We start from the raw sequence: 25,552 nt of genomic DNA on the forward strand, positions 1-25,552 counted from the left end.
TTCTGCGCACGCACACACACACACACACACACACACACACACACACACACACACACACACACACACACACACACACACACGCAAATAAAAAGCAGACAAAGGTTTCAAAGCCAGTCATGCCTGAGTAATTCACAAGGGGCAAACTACTTATGTTATAAAAAGAATAAGTAATTACTCGCTCTTTCCTCTCTCTCTCTCTTTCTGTACCTCTGTCTTTGTCGATGTCTCTCTATCCCATAGTCTGTTCAGTGATATTAATTTGCAGGAAGCAGAATTCAGTGTATATGGCCAACATTTCTGTAAAGAGCCAGTTATTGGTTTAATTATCTGTCAATGGATTCAGCATCTGTCTGCACTAAAGACATGGCTCACTGTGCTGGAACACTCCGTGCACGCGCGTGCACACACATGCACACGCACACGCATGCACGCACGCACGCACACACACGCACGCACGCACACACACACACACACACACACACACACACACACGGTCCCTCAATGCTCAAGTATGCCAGTAGTTCACATTTTTGACCTGCAAGTATGCACATGTGCACATTCAGTGTATGATCCTCCAATAATGTACACGCTGTACACACATGTAGACACTGGCTCATATGCACTCGCACTCATACCTTTCTATCTCTTTGCCCAATTCTAATACACACACACACACACACACACACACACACACACACACACACACACACACACACACACACACACACATCCAGAATCACTATTTCAGTCATAAACAGATCATAAAGGCCTGTCTTTACTAATGACTCGGCTAAAGAGAGAAGCAGATCTTCTCTACTGCCTAAATGCAGGCTGAGTGGCTCTTTACAGCCTGGCTTCTCCCTCCTCCATATTTTCGGCAGATATTTCCCAACGGCACTCGGAGCTTGGCAGGTTTTCATCGCCGAGTGCTATTTATTAGTGTATTCAAGCTTTTAAACTTGCAGGTTCAATATGTACAGACATGAGGAGTCATGGTTTGGAGCTTCCAAATTTGCATCTGTTTTGAAGTTTGAGGTAAAAAGGAAGAAGAAGAAGTAAAGAGGCAAACAGAAGACCCTGGTTCAAAGCAGTTTTGGTCAAGCATTTATCCTGCTGTGATTAAGACACCATACCTGCAAACCCGTCTATTTTGACTGTTTTCTACTGTACTTGGAGACCGTTTATAGCTGCACTCCACGAAAAACTTTAGAATTTTACCCAACATCCTTTGATTTTGTAAACAAAAAAATCATCATTAAAAAAAAATTAACTAATCACTTAACCTCATTTTTTGATTTACAGCGAAGTTTTCCAGATTCTCTCCAATCCAGTCTGGCAAACAAAGAGTCTCCCATTGTAGAGAAACACAAAGACGTTGCGGGGCGGATCTTGTGCTTGCAATAGACTTGACTTTTTTTCCTTTATTCGTTAGTCATAGTAGAGATGCAGACAAGAAATCCGGGGGAAAGAGATGGGTTCCCCCCCGGCCGAGAACTGAACAGTGGACTTTGCAGCTGGAATTTGTCTTAAACCATGAGACAACCAGGGCACCCCGACTTTACTCTTTGTTATGCACATACACTGATGCTTCTTTAGTCTCCTTCTTCTTTAGTACCTGGCATTAAAATTCTATATCCTGGTTTTTGTTATGTAGTTACCTACATGGTAGAGTATGAATGTCAGGTTAATAACCACTGACAATGTCAAACACTGTATCTATAAACGAAGGAAATAAACTCCCATACTTTGGAAACTTTGGCAAGTGTGCAACAATGAACCCAAGAGAAGAAAGAATTTCCTCTGAAGGAAAATTTACTTTTATTTTTAATTGCAGTATATTAGCTAAATACCTTTAACTAATACTAGACATTTTAAAATAAATAAATTCGATTTTGCTGTTTTATCACCACTTTTTTTTTTTTTTTTTTACATTCATGGTTCCTAGAGTATAAATCCTACTGACTTTGTTGATCCCCTGACTTTACCTCCAGTTTGACATTTGCGGTTTTGAGTGAAAGGTCTCAACAACTGGTGGGATTGCCATGAAATTTGGCACAAAAAGTTGCTTACCAATCAGGAGAAATTGCAAACATTACTCTTCATCTAACACCATCATCAGGTCCAAATTTGAACCGTAAAACTACTGACATTCCCATTTATACCAGGTGTACTTCGTGTTTAGTGCCAGTTAGTAGATGTTTGAGCCGCAACCATGGCTGCAGACTCGGCTTTATGTAAAGTTAGCATGAAACACTCTTTTTTGCAAGTAAGAGCAGGAAATGAGCCCTTGATGGATGGATAACCCTTGAAAAAACAGATCAAATGTATCTGCTTCACATAGAAGATGTGTACTCCAAAACTGATTTAAAGTAATAACCATATAAATCAAGTTTTGGCTTGAATGCTGAATTACCCAATAATCAAACCTCTATCTCAATTACCTTGTCTTTTGCGTACACGACACAAAAGACAAACAAGATGCTCGTCAAAATGAGCAGACGGAGAAAAAGAGCATCATCCACAGAGACTTACTCACAGACCAAGCTATCGCAGTCCCACGGTGTTTGATTGACCGGTGATTTCTGGGAAATACAATGCACAAACACCACAGCAAAGAACGCTCAGCATCAAAGACAGAGATAAATTAAACAAAGAAGATCTAAAATTATAGTAATTATACATCACATTAAAATCATTACAGTCTGCTCTGCTTTGGTATTTACGTAGCCGCTATAGCTCTTTTTTATGTTAAGACAAAGTGAGGGAGTCACATGATAATCCCGAACACATGTCTTTTTAAGATTTTGGCAGTAAATAAATATAAGTGGGTATCATGTGTGGAGACATTGTTTCTCAGTTCTTTATTTGATAGTGAAGAGAGAAAACAGAACGACTTTTTTGCCAGCATGACTGATTACATAACGTCTCACTGACAACGCCAAAGGACTTTTACAAGTTTGTTGATTTCATTCATCATCGTGGCGTATAAGAGAGATGGAGCAGAGGAAAAGCCAGAGATGTAAAAGAAATATCAGGGTGGACAAAGAGTCCAAAGAAAGGCCTTGATTGTCGTCACTTCCCAGCACCTCTCTCTTTCTCTACTCATCTTTCTGGCTGTTCCTGCCTCATTCATTTGCTTTCTGTCTCTTTTTTTTCCCCCGTCCGTGTATTGGTACGCAAATCCTCCCCTCCATGCCAGGCTCAGAGCTACTGTTGCCAACCATAATAATATTGTAGGACAGGACAGACACACACACACGCAGGGAGAGAGAAGAGCATATAAATACTTCCACATTACTGGAATAGTTGAGGAGAGAGAAATGGATGGCTGAAGATGGAGGACAGACAGGTCGAGGTGTTCCAGAGGGCAAAGTGTAGATGGATGAAAGGAAAATAAAAGAGAAATATAGACCCAAGGAAACATTCCCCTCCGAGAATAAGGACTTGTTCTTCTCAACATTTCATAATGAAACTTTGCGCATGATTTAAACAATCACATTTTTAATAACTTTGTGTATTACGACCTTGTCATGTATTCGCAGGATCAAACAACCATATACTGCCTTTTAAAAAAAAGAAAGTTGTTTTGAATTTGTGTTGGGAAGCATCACGCCAGGTTTCCGAATTGTTCTGCACACTGAGTATGTTGCACTGGGAAACAAGGTCATTAAACTGCCTATATTTAGTGATATATTTAGTGCTGATACTTGCAGCTGCTCCTGATGATTCTTTGAAGGAATCTATAAAATTATATATTCAAAATCTGAAAACCGCTGACATTGACCAGTCAAGTCAAAAATGCAATTTTACCTGTGGCACCTTGCCTTAGCAATTAAACAGTGCCAGAGACAGAAGGTCAGAGAGGGATAGAGGGATAAAAGAGAAAGGGGGAATGTAGTGTCCCATTTACTTTGATGCAGGAGATCACTGTTCACTTCCCATTTCAGACCAACTGGTTTTCGCTTAACAAAGACCACGCTTGCTCCTAACCTTAAACAAGTGCTTGCTATTCAAACCATGAGGAGGAAGGTCCCCCAGCCTTGACAAAGTAGTGATTTTATCCCAAATGGCGATGTTTCCCCGACCTTAACCGAGTCGTGTCTGTGCTGAACCGAACCTTAATCCTAGCTGTGTAGGAGCAGAAAACAGTTTTATTTTCATGACAGTTATTTGTAACTGTTTTGGAAGGCACAGACAAACGACAGGGGCGCCAGATCAGAAAACGCTCACGTGTCGTTCTCGAGGGCTATCGCTAAGGAGGACTTGTGGGAAAATTAGAGGTGGACAGGAGTGTTCCCGGGAGGGTGCCTGGGGTGACAACAGCTCCCACATAAATGTGACTGGCCAACCATGGGCGCCCCCTTTTGAAATCTGAAAAAACCAATTGGTTATTCATTTACAACATTTAGCTTTTTATCAATGCTAAAACTGGCCAGTGAGCAAAGTTTGAGTGAAGTCCTCCATCTTAATTTCTGGTATTCGATCTTTCTCGAAGGTTATGAAGTAAAAGAGGCAAAACTGTCAAACAGGTTTGTCTTTTTTGTGAAAACAGTATACTCCTCCCTACCAATTTACCAAATAGTAAAGATGGTTTAAAGCCCCCTGAAAACTTGGCCTGAAATCTAAGGCTTTTCCCCATGACGTTAAATATTCATGATTATATAAGCAACATCAAATTAAAAAAAAATAATAAAAAAAATGTAGGTGTTATTTATTAAGATTTCAACACTCAAAAACTTAGTTCTTCTGCTTAATCAAGTGTGTGTGTGAGTGTGGTTTGATCAGATTTGATCGACAGCGACCAAACACCAACAGTCTTTACATTCTAATCCCAATGTTGCTAAATCCTGATTGGAGCATTAAAGTGCGTAATTTCACCTTCCCCCACCTAACTAACATTTTTTAATGGTACCTACTCTTCCCTATACTATTATTCTGTAAACGGTTAGCCCTTTTAGATATTTTAAATCAAAACTACACTCAACTTAAAATATCTACTCAGAAAAGAGCGTAAATGAATATTTCCTTGTTAAATTACAGCTAAAAGCCCCCCCCCAAAAAAAGGGCCCCACACGATGATTCTTAATCAACACCTGGGCCCCTTATAAAATTTGTTTTGACACGTCTCTGATGGATAAGTGACAACATATGATTAAAATAGCAGAGTCAAAGTTGCAGCCTCAAAGGTATTTCACAAACTCTTGCTGGTTTATATGCCAACTTGCACTAAAAGTTGTGTGTATGTGTGCATATTCACAGAGGAGGTCAAACAGTAGGGGAGCCTTTTATATCAAAGTGTAAGCCCCGGCTGGCTCCGCTAGTCCACAATCACTCCCGCATGACCCTGTGTGTGTGTGTGTGTGTGTAAAACAGTGCTTAAATGGTTCCAGTATGATCATAACTGGTGTCATCAGAAACTTGGGAGATCTGGAGCACAGGCGAACACAATAATTGCGTGCATCCAAATGTCTGTCCGTCTGCGGGCGTACGTGCCTCGAGGTCTGCGTTCGTAATTGTGTGTGATGGATGTCTGAATGTATGCGTTTGCGTAAATGCATCTTTCCGTTTATCCATGTGCGAGTGTCCACGTATGTGTGTAATAGACAAAGAGAGAGAGAGAGAGAGAGAGAGAGTGTATGCACAAGAGCGTGCATCCAAAATGAACAACCCCACTGTTTCCGAGGTCAGAGCGCAGAGAAGCTCAATTCAGAAATATGGGAATTTCAGAAGCCGGAATTCCTGGGTTTGCTTCCAAACATCATTCACTCTTAGTGGGGTCAAGTCCATAAAACACACACACGCACATAAACATACATACACAGACAAAAGGGTAGTCAGTGTAACGTTGGTGAACTGTGTCAGTATAAATCTGATAGTCCCAACATAATACGACGACGGCCACAAAAATGTCAACAGTCTACTTAACCCCCTGGAACGGATGTGAGGGGGAACAGCAGAGAAAGAAAAGAAAACGGAGCGATGGATAAACACTGAGAAAGAAAGAATGACTGCAAGGTGGCCAGAACTAACGGAGAGCTTCAGTGAAGCAAAATGAGAGAAAAAAGAATGTAAGAGAACAGTTACAGATCGCTGAATGGACAGGAATATCCACTGTTACCGTACATGTTTTTTTTATAGTTTTTGTTCTTCTAGTTCCCAACGTCTGCAGCAATGTGCTGGACTGTCACGGTGAAGAAGGTGAGCCTGGAGGCCAAACTTTCCCCAGTCGATCTGCTTTCCAACCCCCAACTGTGGAGGTTGTGCTGGCACGTCCAACTGTGAGGAGACCCCTGGGTAGACCGAGAACACACTGGAGGAACCATTTATCCCATCTGGCCCGGGAAAGTACCAGGATCCCAAGCAAGTGCTGGAGGAACTGGCTTAGGGAAAGGGCGAATTGGCTACTTCGCTTAGCCTGCCACCACTGTGACCCAGACCCAAGTGAGCTGCAGGCAAAGACAGACGGCTGGATGAATTACAGAGAGCCTTTTTCTCAAACTGGGGACCTCCATTGGGCATTACTTTTCATTTTGTTCAAGTTTCAAGGATGGCCCACATGTTTGCCTCGACAGTGTCATCAGACATCACAGACGAAGGCTGCACTGACTCCACAGTCCAGCAGTAACACAAAACCCAGGTGTAGGGTCCCGTCCACACCTCCATCCCATGTAGGCCCTGTTCAAACCAACATCAGCACTCTATGAAAAGCCTTGTTTAATTTTCACTGCAATACAACATAGGTCAATCAAATACACACATAAAGCGTGAATTTTTGATTGATTACTTTGTAATCAATCAAACATGTGGGATCGGGGTACTTCTACTGTTTTTCTGATGATTCTTGCAAATGAATATTTTCCAGTCTCTCCAGTATCACAAGCGGCTGTGTAGTGTTTCGCCGTCTGATAAGCCTTTAAACCCTTGGACCTCTTACTCAAACCAGATCTACTGTAGATGAGCAACACCTCACACCAACGCAGCCCCTTGCATTTTCCTAATGCAGTGCTGTTTTTGGTCTGAACGTCCAGTTACTGACCTTCCCCCCAACTGCCTAACCTTTTCTCTTTGCTTCCACCTACACCTTTTGACCTGAAACTCAACTCCTTAGCTCCACTTTCCCAATAACTTCTCACCCTGCTCCCCCATCTCACCTAACCCCCCCGTCCCTCTCCGTCCTATCCCGTAAACCAAACTTTACCTCCCTGCCCTCCTAACATTAAACTCACCTCTTTCCCTCTCTCCAACCCCCAAATTTCTCACCATACCCCACCCGGCCCCAACCCCCACTGCCAGCTGTAACCCAAAACTTACCTTTAAACATTGTTAGCCTACCCACACACACACACACACACACACACACACACACACACACACACACACACACACACACACACACACACACACACACACACACCTCAGCTCACCCTGAGCCAGCCCAGTGGCCTGACCTTGCCTCCTCCGCAGTTTTAACTCTCCCATAACTTCACACAGAGCTGAACTCGTGCCCTGAACACCGCCTTTCTCACCCACACAGATGCGCGCACTTGTGCATGCACACACACACACACACACACACACACACACACACACACACACACACACACAAACGTAGATGCATAAACGCTTCCGATCTTGTATTCTTGCTCTCCTTCTGTGCTCTTCACTGTTCCGTGTGTGTGTGTGAGCGAGTAAATCTATCCGTCTTCCTAAAAAGGTCTCGCAGAAGGGCTGTTACACAACATCTCACCTAAGAATACAGACAAAGGCTGTGTCTGAAATCAATCACTCACTCACTATTTAGGGAAATCTGTGGAAAACAGTGAGCCAGTTGGAAAAACAACAAAGCAGCATCACACTCTATCCAGGCCAACGTTTTTCCAATGTAAAGTCATGCACAAGTTTTTTGCAGATCATATGCACAGAAACCTTTTGCAGTGGATTTCTTGCCAAAAATTGCATTATGAAGATCATCAACTCTCTCATTAATGGCGGGAAAACAAAAATGTCAACAGCAGCGGAGAATTATGTGGTAGAGTGAAACTTGCCTCCTTGTTTGTCTCTCAAAGCATTTTCCTCGTGGATATCATAATAAAAACACACCTCAAGGCCATTTATTACTTCATTAGGAATTTCTGAATGAGTAAGATTTAAAAATTTAACAACTTACTCACCTCAAAAGATAAGCACTGTAGTTTTTAAGATCTACACATTGTGGTGCAAATAATATCGAAGGGGCAGACATTAAACGAGGGGAGAGGGAAGAGTATGACATGCAACAACGGTGGAACCAAACAGGGAACTTTGTGGCTATGCGGTACTGGGGCGCCCTGGTTTGGCTCTTTTAATTGGATATTTGCCCTCGGTCTGTATGACAGTAATCCAGAAAAACAGTAAGTGCATCACATTCACTTTAAGGGCTGGTATACCTTGGCTTCTGTGCTTGAATATGACTCTGCTGTCTTAATGGCAGATTCGGTGTATTTTTCAGAGCTCAAAAGAAGCAAGTTGATCATCAGTGTTTGTTGCTCTTGACAATAGTTTTGTCTCTCATGCAGCTGAAATTGACTCATGAATACAGAGTTCAACAATTTTAGATGACAAAAAGAAAGAAAAAAAAATATATATATATCCTAATATAGAAACTGTTGCAAAACTGTTTATGTTGGAAAACATTTCTGGACAAACTTAACAGACATGGTGTATAAAACCCTGAAATCCCAATACATGTCTAAAAAAGAAATCCCTGTTGACGTACATCAGCTCACTTTCATTGTGTCTTTTTTTTCTCCTCTCTTCTTCTGTGGTCGCTGGAAGGTCATACACTTGTGAAACATCCGTTGGGTTTCTCTCCCAATTCACAAACGTCCGTTCTCCAATATATTCTCACATTCTCTGCAATTATCACATTCTCAGATGTTAGTCAAGAGGGCAAGAGGTCTTATGGATTCTGAGAATACCGAAGTGTTGTACACACGCACACACGCACACACACACACACACACACACACACACACACACACACACACACACACACACACACACACACACCCCACAGCCAGCCTCTGGCCAACCCTTGTTCTTTGGTTGACCCTTGCCTCTCTCTTTCGTACTCTCACCCTGTAACTTAATGCTTATTTTCACATTACATGCACACACAAAAGCACACACACAGGTAGAAAAACACCAATTCTCTCTAAACTAACACACTAAAATAGACATCCAGGGAGTCTGTCCCACCTTAACAGGTCTCTCTCTTACATCCCAACCCTTTCGCACACACACTCATGAACAGACACACAGCCCCAGTGTGTGCCGACCTAGGAGTAACTCAGTGAAGTCAGCCAATAAAACACAGAGGAATCGTCGGCACGTAACTTGACATTCTAGTGGTTTGTTTGGGTAACCTCTCGCTGCACGGAACCAACACACACGCATACGCACACACACACTAGAACTACAGCACAGTATTTTACATTTACGACTCCAGATCCCGCAGGACCCCACCGCTTCGCTCGGCCCCCAGCGTTGCCCTCTCTGCCACCCCGCCACACACACATTCAGTCAACCAACCCTCTGATTTCCCAGCAATTATCTCCAAAATAAACAATTACCCAAACACTGTAACTACAGACCAGAGTTATTGTGAAAGCCGTACTTTTTTTAGCCACGCTAGCGGCATCACTCTGGGGATGGCAACGTCGGTCAGGTTATGAAATAGCTTAACAACTACTGGACGGACTGCTATGAAATTTGGTACAGACCTTTGTGGTGCCGGGAGGATGAAAAAATTATCTCACAAAAATGCAGTGGCTCCAGGCTGCAAAATGATTGACAAGATAGGAAATAAGAACAAACTACACTATGTTGTAATCTTTGTCTTTTATAGGGAATTACTCAACAGTAGAATTGAAATGATTAGACAAATCTACAGAATATGAGTCTGCAACCGTTTTGATAGTACGTTAATCGTTTCAGTCATTTTTCAAGCAAAAATGCCAAGCACTCTCAAATCTCAGCGTCTCAAATGTGAATATTTACTGGTTTTCTTTGGCCCATGTGATATTAAGCTGCAAATATTTGTGTTTTGGACTGTGGAATTTAAAGACTCCTTGGGCCCTGGGAAATTATACAAGGAATTTTCACTACTGTCTGACATTTTATAGACACAAGAATTAATAATAGAGAAAATTATTGCCACATGAACCGATAATGAAAAAAAAAAAAAAAGTAGCTGCGGCCCTACTGAATAGTTTTATCTCTTTAGGCCTCTAAAAACAATTCAGATGAAACACTACGAGAAGGGGGGGGGGGTTCTTTGGTTGAACTGATTGCAACGCAGACATATACAACAGTAGACATTAGACTCCAGATTTGGCCTCAGACCTTTTCCTGGTGTCTTTGGTTGACGATACAAATATGTTTTCATAGTTTAAATCTGACTTTACTTCTTAAAATCTTGGATTTCAAGTGAGTGCGCATGCATGTGTATGTGCATGCGTGCGTGTGTGTACGCGCACGTGTGCATGTGTGAACTCCTGTTCCCCTGCTGTGTGTACCAGGTTTGTATTTATGAGCCTCTGGGCTCCCACTGAAAACCGAATCTTCTTTAACTTTTAGCTCAACATGACCCTCAATTCAGTCCGTGCGAGTGTGTGTGTGTGTAGGTGTGTGTGTGTGGGTTGGTAGGCGGTTGTGTGTGTGCGTGTGAACATTGTGCCAGCAGTGTCATCATTAGCTCACCCTGACCTCTAAGTGTGTGTGAGAACAGAGTAAAGCAGATTCGTTTTCACCTCTTTCCCTCACCGACTCTGAACTCCCTGCAGTACTCACTTTCTTTACAATGTGTGTGTGAGTGTGTGTGTGTGTGTGTACTTTTATGTAAAGACAACGGATCAGGATTACCTTTACCTCTCACCTAATCCTGACCTTAACCTCTCGACAGAAACTCTCTTTCACAATATAAAACATTGTAATGGCGGCGTTTTTCACCCTGTGCTTCAAAGGAACACACTGAGGTTTGGGGTAAACTGGCACATTAGTCATTTTACCCACTAAGATATGAGAACACAGACACCAAAATCATCCATGTGCACCTCGTAGATCATCCACTGCGCCTCAACATGCACCAGGACTACTCTAAATTTTGAGCCGTGGCTGTCATTCTTAGGTCCCCAAAGTTTCCTGAGCCCAGATTGTGTGTGTTAATCTGATACTCTGGGGTAAGTAAATCTGTCTGATAGATTTGTATCTATTTTATAAATTTAAAGAGAGCCTATTTAACTTTTGTGACAGTGACCCTGCTACAAGTTCCAATGATGGGATAATGGCAAATGTTAAAACATAACCCACAAGTAAGGTCATGAAGTCAGCAGCTGACTCCACATTATCATTTACAGGACAATATCTATCTAAAGTTTGCTGACATTAGTTTAACTTAGTCTACTGGTCCTACCAGACCGAGAAAGGCTGGAACAACAAAACCCCTGAGTTTATATTAACCTGAGCAACAATTTGTTGTATTGCTTACGAATTCAACTTTCCTTCTGTGGCCAGTGTGGCATGATGATGAAAGCTAAATCATAGCATAACATCAGTACACGTAGAGCAGACCCATAAAGCATTGTGAACTAAATCCTGAATTAGATGTCCACTTGCAGGACCACACGAAGTAGACCCTATTGTATGCCGAAGACCATCTGAGAACCTGGATAATGCCTTTACTCAAATGAACAACTTGCATTGTGTCCTAAAATCCATGAGATTTCTGTAAAATAACATACATTGTTTTAATTTGTTACTTTATAAGCACAGACAAGAAAGTCTTTTACGAAGAAAGTTACAACATGTTGCATTCATGCCTAAAAATGTTGGAATCGCACAAGATGATTTTTAAAGGCTTTTACATAATCGTCATTTAGCTGTATATGTTTGCGTTGCTTAAGCATGTCTAAGTGGTACATTATCATGTCGGGTATCATGCATATCATCAGTGCTATCACAAAATGAGGTTTGAGGGGAAAAAGGGAAAGGAAGAAGAGATATTACACAGATAATTCTTACAGTTAGGCTTTAAATGTCTCCAAATACTAACACCTGTGAGGAGAATCATCTGTAATTTTGAAATTCAGAGCAATGCACACCAGGCGACGCTTTCTAAAATACCGTTTCAGGGATAAAGAGCTTTTCCTTCTCTCTGTGTAAAATATCAGGCTCAACCTTGACTGGGGCTCCTCTGGTGCTGTGGTTAATGTTACTGTCTCCATCCTGGTCCACTACTGGCTTCAGCTGTAGTTTAATAACGGACAGTCTGACCACAGAGATTTCCCAGATATCCGAACTACCTTCACAGCTACGTGTGTGTGTGTGTGTGTGTGTTGTATTTCATTTGGCCTTTTTGTCTCTTTGGTTTCTAAATTACTGCACATACGCCAGTTTTTCTGCGTGTCGCACAACGCATGCACCATATGCTAATGCCGCTACGCCCTTATGCGCATATATGTGCCAGTGTCTGTGTATGTGTGTAACATCTCTGTAACATCTCTAATACACTCTGACCATGGATGTTCCACAGATCAACGCGTGTGTCATCTTCTTTCCCTGGTGGTAAAAAGCAGACGATCCTTCGCACATGATGCGTGCACTTAAGCCCTAAAACTCATCTCGTTTTGGCAGAACTTATCTTTCTGGCATGTGGAGCACTTAACTCTAACTGAGAAGTAGTTTTCTTGTGTCTTCATCTGGTAGGGGATGCATTTTTATCAAAGGGTCAAATGGCAGCTGCGAGTGGGTTTACTTTCCTTTTCAAGGACAGACTGATGGACATAAGAGTCAGTTGAGGGATTGGTTGTCGTGAGCATCAGGCCATCTTGACAAAAATCTTACATCTTGTCTTACTTTATATTAAACCTCACTCATTAAATAAACATGACCTTTGCTGTCTGATTTAGAATCAATAAGGATCTAATTTATCCTTGAACGATCATTTTAATTCGGAAAAAGTTAAATTGCTTCTGATGTTAGCAGAAGCACTCTTTATTTCAGGCAAGGTAGCGAGCTATTAAATGCGCCACGAAGCCCTATGCCGGGTTGGAAAGCTGACTGATTTGGGGGTTTTTTCAGCACCTCACACATGTCATATTCAGGTTTCATATTTGAATTTCTCAGTACACCTTGGCTTGTTTCGCTGGCGAAGGCATTTTTTTTCCAAATCTATATTTTTCTTGGTAGTCTGGATGGATTCAAACAGTCAGACTTCCACTCATAAAACCACCTCTGTAATCTTGTTGTCATCGTAACCACTGCTGGAGAAGTGTTTGTAGGAGTCAGGGAGTGCATCTATTGCATTCTTTCCATTAAACTGTATTAATTTATAGCATTCTAGCCGCTACAATTGGACAAAATGATGAGTTTACCAGCCAGTTACTAAATTTATAGTAAAGTGTGCAGGTTGGACAAACACTTGACTTCCTGGATGTCCAGTCAGTTTACCTTCACTGAGCATGATCACATTTTTTGCCCAATATAATCTGGTGTAATGATGATATTCAGCCAGTTACCACCAGATCCAGCAGTGTCACGTTCCTGCTCTGGGGACGATCCACTGCCATTCTACCCGGTGCGGCGTAGTCTACAACTTCTGTGACCAGAGCACCTTGCTATTCAGGAGTTCAGCGTGGTCTAGTCCAGTTATAAAACAGAGTGAAGTACAGCCAGAAGGCATCAGTTGCCCAATCCAGATGCATTTATTTATGTTTGTACAACAACAAAAATGTCAGCAAAACAACTCTAAACTCTATTAGAAATGTGGCTGATTCTGAAACGTTTCCCGTGGACACAGAAACCGCGACGGAGCTGTGACACAGCCAGATTCTGTGGACATTCAGCGTCAGTCTTCAAATATATCTTTTAGGTTATTTCAACCCACATCCCAACTAAACTATATTTCAGTCAGCCAACTCGCATGGAACTAATTATTACGTGACTGCAGGATATGAACGGTGAGGATGAGTTGCAATTTGGCATCTCGGTCCGATACACTGATACACTCCCCACGAGAATCTTCCAGTCTTAGCAGAGCAGAGATTGGGGAGTGACGGCTGCCTACATACATCGCACTATTGCGTGTGCAACTTTTTTTCTGCGGACATTTTCAGGCCATAAGAAAGGGGTTTACTGGATTGGGCTACATAGGAAAAGGGTCTTCCAATTACGTATGTAATGGGTTACCAGTTGGCCCAGATACTTTTTCCAGTATTTTACGTATTTGATTATGAACTGAAACTGTGTTCAGACTGAGGTTAACTGATTGATTAATTGCCTAATTGAATAAAAGCATCACACTACATAATGATTGTTGAAGTAATTGCGTTGCTGATCATCAGCAGTAGGTTTCAGAGAAAGAAAGAACTCGGACCTCTCAGCTGCCGTTGCTCTCTTCTCTGTTAAGTCCAATTGGTCAATGTGGCGTCCAGCTGAAATTAAAAAGCCCTGCACTGACCGTTCCCTTGACTCACAGTAACTAACTGTTATCGTACCTCAGCTGGCAAAACTCACCGCTCGCAATCTTAGAGAAGGCATCTGAGAAATTTCCCCACCTGCGTTCCCTTAAGTAGTGATGTCTTGGCGAGGTGAGGCGGCTTTTGAAACCGTGACATTAAAGCTTTCCACTGAACCTGGTACAAACACACAGGCTAGCAGCTGTGCGTATGGGTGTGTGTGTGTTTATGTCTATATGTGTGCATGGTGTGTTAATATGTACACCCATTTTATCAACAGCATTGTTTTACAAGCACATGGACATGATCACCCATAGGTAAATAAAAAAAGGAATTGCTCTATAAACACCAGCAGGAATGTGTGTGTGTTCATGTGTTTGTGTGTGTGCAGCAACGCTATAAAGCGATAGAGGAATGCACTCTCACTCTTTAATGAGGTTCATCAAAACAGTGAGGCGTCAAGAAACGAGCCTCTTCACACGCGAGGCAAAGAAGAGAGAGGGAGAGAGAGGGATGGAAGGATGAGGAGGGGCTCGACTTAATATATAGAGACACTTGGATGGATGGATGGATGGATAGATAGATATAAACAAAAGGGGAAAAAAAACAAAAAACACTGACCTGTAGTCCCATCAACCATGAAGAGGTCTTCACCTGCAGGGAATTCAAACCTGAAATGAGAGAATGAAAGGAAATATAATGCAGCTTTGTTTGTAAGTGCTAAAAACCATGCAAACAGTTAATACACTGTATGTCCGGTATGCAATGCATTCTCTCTTCTATATACAATACTTGTGAAAGTAAAACACTTAAAGCTTTTTTCAGGACTAAACCTTAAAGGAGAACTTGCAGTTTAAAGTTATAAAGCAGTCCTCGTTGTTAGTTCCCACGCTGGATTCAAGTTGCCCTCTCAAGGGGATTCACAGGAGTCAATGCATGTAACCCTGAATTACTCTTTGTACTTCTACTCATTGATACCAGCCTCGCTGTTCAGAGTTCACTCTCCTAAAGCCGTATTAGCGTTCTACCAGGGAACTGCTAATGCTAACCCGACACTTCCTTCTGCTGACACGTCCCATTAAAAGGCGTCCATCTGGTGAAACACAGGCTGGCTTTTGTTGTGAGGAAACCACAGGAAATGAAATGTGTTTTTCACTGCGCACAAAACCACCATCATTTGTGACAAATGCGTCTGCAAAAACAAGACATTTTTGGGCATTTTTTTGAGTGGGTACATTTTAAATATATCAGGGAGCAACTCACGTGGCCACAATTTTTATTGACTGACCTCTATTTAAACAATTTGGGTCTGTTTAGCTGCACTGTAAATGGATACACTGGTTGTTCTTCTGTTGTGTTTCTGACAAAGTAGCTGCAACATCAACCAGGACTGAAACCTTAAGGATTATAACTTAAAGCCTGTTGACCTGTTAATGAATTGCTTACGCCACTGTGATTATGTTAATTCTGTATCCACACATTTTTTTCCCCCACAGCTTTCTCACTTGTCTTTCGAGCATTGCTTGGTGTCAACCGATACCTCAGCCTGCAAAAGAACACAAAACAGATGTAATAGTAATGCTTGCAACAAATGCATTTTTTTTTCTGGTTACGATCTCCATTTTTGGTCAACTCAAGTTCGCTAAAATAATCATTTTGTGCTGTTTTTCATACCATACAAAAAAGAACAGCAGTTAAAGGTTCAAAGACTGAAAACAAAGCCTGACATTTAGAAATACAAAAGACAGAGTGCAGAAGCCTCTGACAGTTTTGGAAAAGAGATAACTAAGTTAGCATAAACATAAACTGGCAGTCAGTAGAGCGCATACTTCCTCCAAGGTGAAAAGTGCTCTCTCTTGCAATGTTAGGGAAGGTGACCAAAAATTCCTGGATCCGCCCCTTTAAACGGACCCGCAACAAAATTTGATGGGTTCTTCCCTGCCCCCTGCCCCATCCCTCCACCAAGTTCAGTGCAAATCGGTTCGGTACTTTTTGCATAATGCTGCTGACAATTAAAGAAAGAAAAAAACCATCAAACCGACTAGAATGGCACTCAGTGGAGTGCAGAACTCCACCAAGGCCAGTGTCAAAAAACATTCACCAGACGTCAGAGAAAAAAATTCAAATTCAAATTCATGGTAAATGATTCGGATCTGCCCCAAAATCTAACGGGTTCTTCAGTGGCCCATGCCCCATCCCTCCACCAAGTGTGGTGCAAATCGCTTCAGCAGTTTTTGCGTGATCCTGCTGACAAATAAACCGACAAACAACAACCCAACAAGCAGACACGGGTGAAACCATAACCTCCTGGGTGGAGGTAAAAGAGATATTGTCCCTTAATTGAGTGGAGATCTAAGCTGGTAATACAACAAAAACCGTAAAAATAGCAGAAAGGTTGAGGACAGAAAAAGTGAGACAGCCAGAAGAAAAACTGAGGTTAATGGCTAGTACAGTCTGTAACACAGGAGGTAAGGGAAGAGAAAACAACACGATTTACAAGAACAGAGGAAGGAAAATAGGATTAAGGAGAAAGAGAAGTGTAGAGATTTAGTGATGGGGTTGAACCTGAGGTTTTCTTTCCAAATCCGAAGAGTTTCTTCTTCTTGATTCCCCTTGATGATGGTAAATCATATATCCCACATTATACTGCCTGTGGTGTGTGTATATATACGTGTGTGTGTGTGTGTGTGTAGTCTATATAAATCTGCAGTGTGTTTTCTTTTGCTCTGCTCGAGTGGAATATTTTTCTAATGAGTGTTTTATTTCTGACTCCGACCATCACATGAACGAACACACACATGCATACACACGCCATAAGAGACAAGCATATGGAAACGAAATCAAGCGGGAGACGGAGGGCGTGCAGAGGCCAAGGGTACACGCACACACACACACAAACACACACACAAGGATATTCATATACACTTAGAAAGCAAATATACACATATAACATACTTGTATCAACAGTGTATTTGCACCACATGCAGTTGTTTTTACACAAAACCAAATTCATGCACAATGATCACACACACACACACACACACACACATACACTTATAAAATGCAGTACAGTATGTTCTTTCTTTGTCTTGATGCCGCCCACCTTGCAAACAACCAAAAACACACATTCCCTGGCAGACGAAATATGGAGGTCGTCAAAACAAAATCCCCAAAAACAGTACAAACATCTGTGTGTGTGACCTCTCACACCTCACCCAACTGAGTTCCTGCATGTTTACATATTGTATGTGTACACTAGAGTTCATAAGTATAGGCAAACATGCATATTTCTGCTTGCAGTTAAGTGTGTGTGTGTTTCCACCAGCACCCAAAAAACACCATCAGTACCACAACCAAAACATCCAGGTTTCATAACAGTTCCAGGAAGACAAAAAAAAGGTTGTGACCTCCATTGCCTCCCTCTATCTCTGGCCTGTGTGTGTGTCTGTGTGTGTGTGTGTGTGTGTGTGTGTGTGTGGAGTCACCAGATACTATCTCTCATCTTTTATCACTCTGGTTTTATTGTAAACGGCTGGAGATTCACCTGCCAGACAACATGCTCATTCTGCCTCTGCAACCTTTTGGCCTTTACTTCACCCAGAACTCCAAAGGTTCAGCCAAAGAAGAAAAAAAAGAAAATGCAGATTAAACGTGAATGCAATTCTTTTCGAAAACAGGCATCTTTCCCTCAAGCTACAATCTTCAAAAAGGTCCTGGAATGATCCTTCTGCATCTTCAGAATTTTTGGCAAAAAACACTTGCTGGATTCCTTTATCCAGAAAGACTTACAGCACCTTCAGGGCAGGCATGTTTAGCACAGGTGGCCACAAAAGCGATACAACCCTTAACTATGGTGGCCCTGAGATGCAAAACATCACAGGAGACAAATGTTAAAAGGCAGGGATATCAGATAAAGTGCTTTCAGTGCACCTCACTGTTGACTACAGCTACTAAAAACCACTCCCTTGTTCTAGAGTAACATAGAAAAGCAAAAAAAAAAAAAAAAAAAAAAAAATCACCCTGAAAATTAGAGCAACAAACTTATATAACTTCATTTTGAAGGAATAGTTTGACTTCCTTAGAAAATTTTGCTTTTGCTTTTTTTTGTAGCGAGATGAGAAGACTGATGCCACTCTCGTGTCTACACGTTGATTACAAAGCTGGAGCTAGCAGGCGATTATCTTAGCTTAGCACAAAGACTTGAGCCAGGGCGATACTGGCGCGGTAATTTCCCATAACACCACAACTTGTTTGTACGTACTGTATCTGTTTGTGTACGGATTAAACAAACAACACATACCGTGTGAATCAATCAGTGAGCTTTAGAGGCGTTGTTAGGTGGATTTGTTGCCTTTGGACAGGGACGGGCAAGCTGTTTCCACCTGTTTGCGGTCTTGGTGATAAGCTGAGCTAATAACCTGCTGGTTGTAGCTTTGTATTAGCGCTGTGACACGAACGAGGTATCAGTCTTTTCATCTAACTCTCAGTGAGGAAGAGAATAAGTACCAACAATCCCAATTTATGTCTCAGACTGCAAGTCGACTCAGACTCTCAATCATAATCAAATGATGCATTTCTGCTAATCAACGCTTTTGTTTTTTTTAATTTGTCATGAGGATCATTTTCAGATCATCAAGGCAAAAAAAACATCAAAAAAAAAAAAACAAAAAACACAAAAACAAAACAGAATTTAGTTTGTGACCTGTTTCGTCTTTTGTGGGCTCAGTTACCAGTTGTTATGCATCAGGGTACCCGTCATAAATGTCTACAGATCCACCAGGAAAACAATATGCCAGTTAGGATTTCAACACTGCTTTGTGTTCTTTTTCACTGATTTCATCTGCTTGTTTGCTGCAGATTTCTCTGATACAAGTGGGCACAATCTGTTTTATACACAATAAACATCTTTTTTATTTAGTCTACCAGCTTGTTGTTGTTGAGAGATGCTTTGTTAATGTGAGGCTTCAGTAAGAAGTCATCATCACTGCTGGAAAGTTATTTTAGGGCTGTGCTTGTGTGTGTTTTCTGATCTGGATCAGGTCACTGTGGCGTTCTTTGTAGGTAACCTTAGATAATGTGTTTTAACATGCGTCTGTGTGCACATGTGAAGCGCTGACCTACCTCCTCAACAGTAAGAAAAATACTTTGATCAATAAGTTGTAGGAATTGGCAGATTGACAAAGAAATCCCAGCTCAAATGCCACATGCCGGTTCAAACTCTTACAAGCTATGTTTCCTAAAACTTCTGTAACTTGATGAAGGCTTTAGTGTACTTTGGGGAGCAAGGCGTGCAGTGATCGTTATGTTAGGCTAGGTTAACAGGAACATGAGGCCAAATTAGGCTGATTTAGTGGAGACATCCAAGGAGAAAAAGTACATTACTATCAGATCCACCATAAATGGAAATTAGATTTTGTTCCCTTTGACTCCCTGCTCCAGCTTTGACCTACCGCACTTACTATAATTGTGCAAACACAATTCATTGCGGCTCCACTATGAATTGTGTAGAGCTGTTATTATGAGAAGTGTGAAAATATTTTCGGTTCGTTATGAAACTGTGGCGGGACAAATTAGACTGGCGGGACACCATCAGTCTATGTAATTAATGGGAAACAATCCATGTCACATCGGTTTGCCTGGTGTGGCTAACGCCAGCAGTGCTAGACCAGCAGCCTTCTTTCCTAGCAGGTTAACGTCCGCGTGCCTGCGCTAAATGTGGTTACACATTGCTCCGGTCAGGGGGTTGTGTGCCGGTTTGTTGCGACACAGCCTACATACAACCTTGTTTTCATTTTCTAGATCAAAATACCGCCAAACCCCGCTGGTGTTACGAGACGTCATCTGTCCCCGTCTGCAGGGGCTGCAGCAACAGCTAGTGGCGGGCGGCCGCGTAACACCTTAGATGCAAAAGCTAACTGGCCTTTTACATTAATAAAAGACTGATCAGTTTAATCAACTAGTATATTTGGTGCTGACTACAGAGGGTAGCAATGTTTCATCATTTACTCACTTACCTAACAATTTCCCCTCAAACAATGGCAGAATACGGGCTCTACCACTGCCACTCGGCACTCGTTGTTTGGCTTGCGCCATTAAATTAGAGCCCTGTATGGCTCAACGAGGAGTTTGCTTACAACCTCTGTGACTGTCTGTCCACTCATGTCCCTGCCCTGTTGGATGTGACGTCGCAGCTGACTCAAATATTATTACAACCAAAAATAATGACGGCCACAACTACAAAAATACGCCAGGTAATTGTTAAAACAAAAATTCCTTTCAAAACCGCAAATATGCATCTTTTTTCATCATGATGCCAGTTGTCTAGAAATCTTTCCATTCTTTGCTGAAACTTGGTTTCAGATAGCAGCCTCAGTCTTGGCCGCACCTCAGATAAGATGGCTGACATGACAATCTTAACCATCTGACCTTCGCTGGCAGCAGTTCACGAAGCGGAGGGAGCACGCATCTTATCAGTCTCCGTCTGGCTCCCCGTCCCCGCTCGCTCAGATAATGTAGATTCACCCTGTTGCCCAAAGGACCTTTTCGGGTTCAGTTCCTTCTCTGCCCGATGACGTTTTATTGAATCGAATCCAAACTGTCAGAAAAATCTAGACTCGCCGACATTCATTGTTTTATTCCTCCATTATTTTTCTTCCCACTCTATATTAATCCCATATATTTTCCATCTTTTCATATGTCCTGCACTCGCTCACTCGCTCTTTTTTCATCCTCATTCTGACACCTCGGAGGATCATTCTTACACGCCAACCTGCATGTGAACTCTTTGCTGGCAGTAGAATGACTCAGGTGTTTTTCCATACATATGTGCATGAGTACGTACAGTAAATGCCTGTGTGCAACAATACAGTCCTGTTTGTTTGCAAGGGGAGTATGGGAATGTCTGTGTAGGTGTGTATCTGTGTGTATGTGTGTGTGTGTGTATATGTATGTGTGTGTGTGTGTGTGTATGTGAGTGTGTTTGTGAGAGAGAGAGTCAGGTGTCAAGTTTACCCCCCAATCGACCCAACCTGGGAATGATCTAGTCTCAGCGGGGGAAGCCAAAACTGCTCCTCTGTGTGTGTGTGTGTGTGTGTGTGTGTGTGTGTGTGTGTGTGTGTGTCTAACCCAGGGATGACTCATAAACCATCTGGAGGCCAGATGCAGGTTAGAAAACTACTCTCTCTGTCTCTGTCTCTCTCTCTCTCTCTCTCTCTCTCTCTCTCTCCCTCTCTCTCTCTCTCCCTCTCTCCAGTTCCTGTTGGTTCCCTTAGTTGACCCATGAACTTTGACCTCTCTGCTGTGGCATGGGCGTATGTGTTTGCGAGTGCGTGTGCGTGCGTGTGCGTGTGTGTGTGTGTTTGTGTGTGTGCGAGTTCGGGCCTGTGTGTGTCTTCCTGGCTGAGTAAACGGCGGGGTTGTGACCTTTCTCAGAGGTCATGAACTCTCCCTTGGTGACCTCTGGAGTTCAAGTTCACTAATTGGCCCTGTTCCTACTCAAACAGCCTCCATCTTTCTCCACCTCTCTTCCTTTTCTCACTCTTTCTCAGCTCCACCTCCCTGCCACCTCGTACGGTGATTAACTCTGGGAAAGTAGACCCTAAAATGTGCCACGGGCTTGTTTGTGAGTCTCACCGAGAGTAAAAATTTACAACAAATTAAAATTGCCTCTTTCGGAATCCCACATCATTCTCAAAGCTTTCTACGTTTTTCATCTGACCTTTTTGGCTAAAAATAAAAAAATGTAATTACACTCTCCAATTAACCTGCAGGCCGGTATTACGTTAGGTTTCTATTAGAGAAGATGGTAAAACACTACAGGGGAGCATAATTGTCTTTTGGGACGGGTTTAGGGACACAGGAGTGTAAAATAAATGTCTTTTTTGTACTCTTCTCTCATCCTTTTCATTGTCTGTCTGTTCTTTCCAACTCTGCTGCCAACGTTCACGTAAGGTTTGAGATAGGCTGGAACACATTAACCCAAGTGACCATATGCAAAGAGAACAAGTGGCAAAACTAAAAATCATTTATACCATGTAAGTGAGTACGCAAGAAAAGGTTGTTCCAAGAAGAATGACAGCGTTACTCATGTGTTCAAACTGCTTCAAATGTATGCAGAGGTGTAGTGGTGCCTATGCAGTTACAGGACATATGCCCACCTCTGGGATGGGGGATTTACACACCCCAAAATAGTCTCCACAGGTATCAGTGCACTTGATAACAAACCCCGTGTAACAGCAAGGGGTTTGTTTGGCTTTTACCCTTTTAACAACATGGTTTACAAATATCAGTTGGAGCTGCATTAGCTGTGACAATTAAGTTCATTTAAAAAAAACCCTCAGTGCCTAAGTGCCACAACCTTCGTTGCAAGTCCTGCTCCTTCTCAGAGTCATTAGTCACCCACATGTCAGCACACAGAAACGATACAGACCATTTTAGACTCAGCGTGACTCACACTTTCCAAAGATGTCATCATCTCCGATGTCCATGGTGAATAAATATCCGTAACTCCGCTTAGAAATCGCAGGGAAAAAAGACGCTCCCCGTAGCTCCGGAACTTGCCTGAGAATCATCACGTTTTCAACTTTTCTTCAATGTCAAAATAATTCGGTGATGGTTGTCTCTACATCATTGTGTACGTTTCAAAAAGGAACCGCTAATAGCTAATTCGGCGTACTTTTAATAGCGCCATATTGCCAAACTGTAAACAAATACAGGCTTAAAAAAAGTTGTGGTAGCTAGCTAGCTGACTCTATGGATACATTATACTTCCTTCTTATATCGCCACTGGGCATTATGGGAACTGTAGTTCTAAAACTAAATCCATTAATATCAACCTTTTTTTTTATGTTGCATTAGAAATATTTTTTGACAAGCATCAGTCAGTTTTGGTTTCTTTTAATATAATTCTATAATAAAGTTTATAGATCACCATGCTACTTATATGGGTTGCTTAGGAATTCATTTACAAAATCTGCACTTAGTGGTTACTCAAAGATTGATAAGGTGCCTCTGAGTTCCTAAAGCATGGGAGAGATGTGATCTGAAACAAATAAATAGATCATTTCTTTGGGTCTTTACAACTTACTTAAATGGTCCACAATACTTGGTGTCCAGACCGTGGAGCGTATAAATCTAAGCAGACGCTCGTCCGTCTTTTCGCTGTTCCCTCCTGTAGTCCATCCCGACTCACTTTGGGGTCGAGAGAGAAAAAGAATGAGATAATTACGAGATAATTGGATCTATCTGACTTCTTTTGGGAGACACACTGAGAAAACATAATGAGGATAATGTCTTAAGTGCCGCCACAATGTTTCCGAAACATAAGAACAAAGACAATCTTTCACAGTGGTAACACACAGACAGCTGCGGGCCATTCTTTGTAGATGAAACACGTGTTTATTTGCTGTCAAATATTTCTCCAGCGACACCAACCCAAACTCTTACCAGTAAATCATCAAAATAGTTGTGTGTGTGTGTGTGTGTGTGTGTGTGTGTGTGTGTGTGTGTGTGTATGTGTGTTCTAGCCCTAGCAGTAAACCAGTTAAACATCAATGTAACAAGACAACAGAGCTGGAATTCTGTCTGTTGTTCAGCCAACTGTTCTGATTTCACCCCTCGAAAGGCTGATTTTGTGCACGGGCGGGTGAGCGTATGCACACTTAGATTTGAACATGATTTTTGGATCGTTGCTGTGCGAGACTCTTTCGAGTATTTGTATGTGTGTGCACTTAAGAGTAATTAAAGTTGACAGGAGATGACTGATCTCAGTTACTGACTGAAACTAAACGTTGTCGAGTATCAGATGAGAGTTTGTAGGTTTCTCTGAAGGGTTATTAGGGTTCAGCTGCTTGACCCTTATTGGCCAATTTGTCATGGTTTCTGTCTCAGCCCTGTTTATTGGCCTGCTGTCATACTCCGCCCGCCCACCAGATGTCCCCGGACTTTCTTCCTGTTTCCAGATCCACCTGCTCACCTGTTTTCCATTTCCAATCACCGGAACTCCCCCACCTACCTACGCACCTGTTCCTCATTTCTGCCATCTGCTCCCCGGGATTTATACCAGTGCTTTTTCTCCAGTCGGTTGCCAGATCGTTTGCCAACGTCTCGGTGTGTTTTCCCCGTGTGCTGCTCATGCTGTGGACTCCCCCTTCCTGCTTCCTGTATGTAGTTACCTGTTGTCTTTACCTGCCTGTCTGTTAGCCTGGTCCTCATCACTTATTCTATTGAAGCTCCTTCCTTGCACCAGCCTGCCTGTGCTTCTGCGTTTGGGTCCTCCCTGCCTGTGCGCCGACCACCAACTGCGACACATTCAGTGCTGCTGAGCACTGGCTAATGATTTATTAGTTAATTAGACCAGTGGGGAAAGTAAAGAATGTAATGAAGAATAAATACATTTCCTACCTAACTGCCACAGGAAGAAAGAAAAAACACAAAAAAAAAAAAAATGAAGCCAAACAAGGACATATACAGAAAATAACGGGGGGAAAAATGGCTTTTTTTGAAAACCACTTTCCTCTGATCCTCTAAACAGTTTGTTTGTTTGTTTTTTTAAAAAAAAGGAAAGTTAATGATCTTCATTTCCTTCAAACTTCACGAACCATGCTCTAAGTGATCCACAGGTTGCTATTATTTTGAAGGAGGATCAGATGGGAAATGCAGCAGCTGGATCGCATTCATCAATATGCATGACCTTTGGTTTTTCTCGCTATGTGCACATATACAAACAGAAGCTGAGCTGAAACAAACCACAATAGGAGCACAACATGCAGCCAGGCCCTGGTTTAGTAAGTTCCAGTTACCTGCTGTTTGGAGGATGTTTGTCTCTCTGGACGCTGTTCAGGACCCGTGGTCTAACTTTTGGGAAGATTTTGCCTTTTAAATGACAGTTAAGAGAATAGAGAGAGCCGCAGCCCGGGTTTCAAACCAGGGGATACACAAACTCCTTCACCAGCAGAGTCAGCACATCCAGATGTTTAGTTCTACAACAAAGCCAGTAATGGCTACCATTACTTTTCAGATGAAGCATTTTTTTACATCAAAAAACAAGAGCACGGTCT

At 42.1% G+C, this 25,552-nt stretch overlaps 1 long non-coding RNA gene across 1 annotated transcript in view; it reads right to left on the bottom strand.

Annotated features, from left to right (window-relative positions):
• Positions 1-23,255, bottom strand: part of LOC120797603 — a 142,007-nt gene extending 118,752 nt beyond the window's left edge. The window contains exons 1-2 of the long non-coding RNA XR_005708549.1: positions 22,948-23,255; positions 15,117-15,166 (exon numbers count right to left, since the gene is read on the bottom strand). This is a non-coding gene — a long non-coding RNA (uncharacterized LOC120797603). The remainder of the gene's footprint in view (positions 1-15,116; positions 15,167-22,947) is intronic.
• Between the last annotated feature and the right edge of the window lie 2,297 nt (positions 23,256-25,552).

This window comes from Xiphias gladius, chromosome 12 (assembly GCF_016859285.1).
Source record: "Xiphias gladius isolate SHS-SW01 ecotype Sanya breed wild chromosome 12, ASM1685928v1, whole genome shotgun sequence".
Lineage (NCBI taxonomy): Eukaryota > Metazoa > Chordata > Actinopteri > Istiophoriformes > Xiphiidae > Xiphias > Xiphias gladius.